The sequence below is a fragment of the Pteropus vampyrus genome, unplaced genomic scaffold (assembly GCF_000151845.1).
Source record: "Pteropus vampyrus isolate Shadow unplaced genomic scaffold, Pvam_2.0 Scaffold216, whole genome shotgun sequence".
Taxonomy (NCBI): Eukaryota; Metazoa; Chordata; class Mammalia; order Chiroptera; family Pteropodidae; genus Pteropus; species Pteropus vampyrus.
The window spans coordinates 1,177,718-1,183,277 of NW_011888997.1; positions in this window are offsets into that span (position 1 = coordinate 1,177,718).

The window sequence follows — 5,560 nt, forward strand, 5'->3', positions numbered from 1 at the left end:
GCTGGGTTTATCCCTTTAATTCTTTTAATAAATTTATTTTTTGTGCACTGTGCCTATTAGGTAAGGCAGTGCTAAGGGATCTTAGGATCTTTATGGCTCTCAAAATCTCCACCAGAATCTTGAAGCTACTTAAGCAGCTTAAGTGAAAGTGGTGTGATAACCATGCAAGTACTACTTCAAACAAAGTCACCCATATTTTCCCTGCCCCTACAACCAGATTTCTAAGTCCTTTCTTTATAGAAATTCTGGAGCCTACTTCTTTCTGCCCTTCCATCATTTAATGACACAGCTAAAGGTTTATACTGTATGAATAAAACACAGTCTCTTCCTTTTGGAACATACAATTTAGAAAAAAGAAATGACACACAAATAACTAAAATAAAATCAGAAAATAACCCTTGTTAACTACTGCTATATACTAGGAACAGTGTTGAAAAAGAAGATAGAGATTTGAAAGATATTGTGAGCTTGACTGATTCGAAGTATGGGTTAAGGGAAAGGAAGACTTAAAAATACTATGGATTAATTTCTAGGGGGTATGTTCAAGATGGCAATGTAGGAAGATCCTGAACTCATTGTTGACACCACGAATACACCAAAAATTACAAATATATGTAGAACAACTCTCTCTGAAAAGACCAGCAGAATAGCTATTCCACAACTAAGTACAAAAAGAAAAGGTCACATTGAGATGGATAGGAGTGGGCAGAGATGCAGTCTTGTCAGGACCCACATTCCCTGTGTGGTGAACCAAAAATAGGGGAGAGATCAAAAACACGCAGTTCCTCCCTGAAGAGTGAGGAGTTTGAGCCCCATATCAGGCACCCCAACCCAGGGGACCTCCACCTGGAAGATGAGCCCCCATACATCTGGCTTTGAAACCAGTGGGGCTTCTGTCTGGGAGGACCAAAGGGCTGTAGGAAACAGAGACTCTCTTCCCTTAATGGGCTCCTGCACAAACTCACTCTCTCCGAGTTCCAGAGCAGAGGCAGTAGTTTGAGAAATGCCTGAGCCATATATGAAGGAGATACACTGACTAATCTTAGGCCATGTGCCAGAGGGTAAGAGGCCTGTTGGAATCTTCTGGGAAAGGAAGCACTGGTGGGTTCCATTTTTTTAACTGTCTACCTTGTTAGCTGGAGCTGGCAAGTGCCATTTTGGCACTCTCCATTTGCCTTGTTAACACCACTTCTCTCTCTCTGGTGTTACCCCGTGGCCTTCCCTTGGCCCACCACTTCTCTACTGTGGTTCCCTTTTGGGTACCCCTCCACTGCAGCCTCTGCTCCACTAGACTTGGATAGTGGGCTCTGCTGGTCCTTGTGCCCCTCCATTGTGGCCCCCTCCCTGCCACACCACATGGGAATGCAGTGTTAGTCCTAGCGCCCCTCCACTATAGCCCCCATCTCACCATAGGAGGCCTCTCGAATGCATTGCACTGAGCCCCAAGGGGCTGAAACAAGTGGAGAGATGGTTCTTGGTAGGCTTTCACCTCTAGGACACTACACAGACAACAGACTGAAACACATCCCGGTCTTTTAGTGACCATTCCTTTAAGACTGATACAGACAGCTGTTTGCCCTACAGAAACAAACACAGAGAGTCAAGCAAAATGAGGAAACAAAGGATAATGTTCCAAATGAAAGAACAAAATAAAACTTCAGGAAAAAACCCTAATGAAAGGGAAATAAGTAATTTACCTGATAAAGATTTCAAAGTAATGGTCATAAAGTTGCTCACCGATCTCAAGAGAAAATTGGATAAATACATAGAGAACTTCAACAAAAAGATAGGAAATACAAGAAAATTCTAAACAGAAGTCACAGAGCTAAAGAATACATGAACTGATCTGAAAAATACACTATAGGGGTCGATGGCAGACTGGATGAGCCAGAGCAAGCTGGAAGACTTAAAGCATTGAGACACATACAAATGGAAAAGAAAAGAAAAAGAAAAAGAAAAAGGAAAAAGAAAATAAGTGAAGATAGCTTAAGGCAGTGGTCCCTAATCTTTTTGACACTAGGGACCAGTGCTCTTATGGGAATCTAATGCCTGATGATCTGAGGTGGTGATGCTAGCGGCTGCAAATACAGATGAAGCTTCTCTCACTCACCTACTGCTCACCTGCTGCTGTGCGGCCTGGTTTCTAACAGGCCATGGACTGGTACTGGTCTGCGACCCAGGGTGTTGGGGACTCTTGGCTTAATTTATTTGAAGAAATAATGCCAGAAAATTATCCTAACCCAGGGAAGGAAACAGACAGCCCAGAGAGTTCTAAAAATGATGAATCCAAAGAGATGCACATCAAGATGTGTTTTAATTAAAATGTGAAAAGTTGAAGATAAAGAGAAAAATCTTAAAAGCAGAAAGATAAAAACAACTTGTTACATACAAGAAAAACCCAATAAGGCCATCAGCAGATTTTTCAGCAGAAACCTTGCTTACCAGAAGAGAGTGGCAGGACACATTCAAAGTGCTGAAAGGAAAAATCTTTCAGTCAAGAATACTATACCTAGCAAAGTTATCATTCAGAATCGAAGGAGAGATAAAGAATTTTCCAGAAAAGTAGGATCTAAAGGAGTTCATCACCACTAAATTGGACCTACAGGAAATGTTAAAGGGACTTCTTTAAGCTGAAAAGAAATGACATTAATTAATAACAAGGAAATGTATGAAAGTAAAAATCTCACTAGTAAAGGTAAATGTATAATAAAATTAGTGGATTAACTAGTTATAAAGTTAGTATGTAGGTTAAAAGATAAAAGTGTAAAATTAACTAAAACTGTAATAATTAGTTAAGGGATACGTAAAATAAAAAGATGTAAAATGTGACATCAAAACCATAAAATTTGGGAGGAGGGGAGAATAAAATGCAGAGATTTGGAATGTGTTCAAGTTTAAGTTGCTGTCAACCTAAGAAAGACTGTTACATACATAAGATGTTGTATATGAATCTCACAGTAACCACAATGCAAAAACTTACAGTAGATACACAAAAGAAAATAAGAAAGCAATCTAAACATAATGCTAAAGACAGTCATCAAATCATAAGGGTAGAGAGAAGGAGAAGAAGAAAGGAATAGAGAGTACACAAAACAGCCAGAAAACAATTAAGAAAATGGTAGCAAGTACATACCTATCAATAATTACTTTAAATGTAAATAGACTAAATTATTCAATCAAAAGACCTAGAACGGCTCAATGGATAAAAACAAGACCCATCAATACACTGTCTTTAAGAGACTCTCTTCAGATGTAGGAACACACACAGACTGAAAGGGAAAGGATGAAATATGATTTTCCATGCAAATAGAAATGGAAAGAGCTGTTGTAGCTATACTTATATTAGACAACATAGACTTTAAAACAAAGACTGCAATAAAAGACAAAGAAAGGCATTACATATGATATATGGGTCACTACAGCAAGGAGATAGAACGTTTGTAAAAATATATGTACCCAACGTAGGAGCACCAAAATATATAAAGGAAATATTAACCTACCTAATGAGAGAAATTGATGACAATATATTAATAGTAGGGTACTTTAACATCCAACTTACATCAGTGGATACATCATTCAGACAGAAAATCAGTAAGTAAACATTGACCTTAAATAACATGTTATATCAAATGAATCTAATAGATATATATAAAATATGTCTTCCAAAAGCAAAAAAATACACATTCTTCTTAGGTGAATATAGAAAATTCTTTAGGATAGATCTTACTTAGGCCACAAAACAAGTCTTAATAAATTTAAGAAGATTGAAATCATATCAAGTATCTTCTCAGACCACATTGATATGAAACTGAAAATCAGTCACAAAAGGAAAACTGGCAAAATCACAAATGTGGAGACTAAACAACATATTACTAAACAACCAATGAGTCAATGAAGAAATCTAAGGGGAAATCAAAATATACTTCAAGATAAATAAAAAATGGGAATACAACATTCCAAAATCTATGGGATGCAGCAAAGGCCATCATAAGAGGGAATTTCATAGCAATACAGGCCTACCTCATGAAACAAGCAAAATCTCAAACAATCTATCATTACACCTAAAGGAAGTCAAAAAAAAGAACAAAGCCCAAAGTTAGTAGAAGGAAAGAATGAAGATCAGATCGGAAATAAATAAAGACTAAGAAAACAATAGGAAAGATCAATGGAACCAAGAGCTGATTCTTTGAGAAGATAAATAAAATCAACAAACCTTTAGCCTATCTCACACACAAAAAAAGGGGTGGGGAGGGAGGTCTCAAATAAATAAAATTAGGAAAGAAAGAGCGATTACAACTGATAAAACAAAAATACTAAAGATCATAAGACACTACTATGAACAATTATATACCAACAAATTGGACAACCTAGAAGAACTGGACAAATCTCTAGAAACATACAATCCTCCAAGACTGAACCATGAAGAAATACTAAATCTAAATAGACCAGTTACTAGTAAGGACATTGAATCAGTAATAAAAAGCCTCCCAATTAATAGAGGTCCAGGAGCAGATGGCTTCACTGGTGAATTCTACCAGACATTCAAAGATGATTTAATTCCTATCTTTATCAAACTCTTCTAAAATATTGAAGAGGAAATGCCTCCAAACTCATTTTATGAGGTCAGCGTTACCCCGATACCAAAACCAGACGAGGATACCACAAAAAAGAAAATTACGGGCCAGTATCTCTGCTGAACATAGATGCAGAAATCCTCAATAAAATGTTAGAAAACTGAATTCAACAATATATTAAAAGGATCATTCACCATGATTAAGTGAGATTTATCCCAGAAATGCAAGGATGGTTCAACATTTCCAAATCAATCAATGTGATAACACATGAACAAAATGAAGGATAAAAATAATATAATCCTCTCAACTGGTGCAGCCACTGTGGAAAACTGTATGGAGATTTCTCAAACAATTAAGAATAGAACTTCCATATGACCCAGCTATCCTACTTCTGGGTATTTATTCAAAAGACACAAAAATAATAAATCAAAAAGACATTTGCTTTCTTGTGTTCATCGCAGTATTATTTATAATAGCCAAGATACGGAAACAACCTAAGTGCCCATTGATGGATGAATGGATAAAGAAGTGGTAAATATATATACAATGAAATACTACTCAGACATAAAAAAGAAAGAAATCGTTCATTTGTGACAACATGGATCGACCTTGAGGGTATTATGCTAAGTAAAATAAGACAGGCAGAGAAAGACAAATATTATATTATTTTATTTATAGAATCTTAAAAAAAACCTTACTAAACAAACAAAACAATACAAAACAAACTCATAGATACAGAAAACCAGTTGGTGGTTACCTGAGGGGAAGGAGGTTGGGCGGAAAGAAAAATGGGTGACAAAGATCAATTATTTGGTGATGGATGGTCATTAGACTTACAGTGGTAAACACTAAGTAGTGTATACAATATTGAATTATAGTGTTGTACACCTGAAATATATATAACCTTGTATACTAATTTTACCACAATATAAAAAAATTAATACCTAGGCTGCACCCTTAGATGTTCTGATTTAACTGGCCTGTTG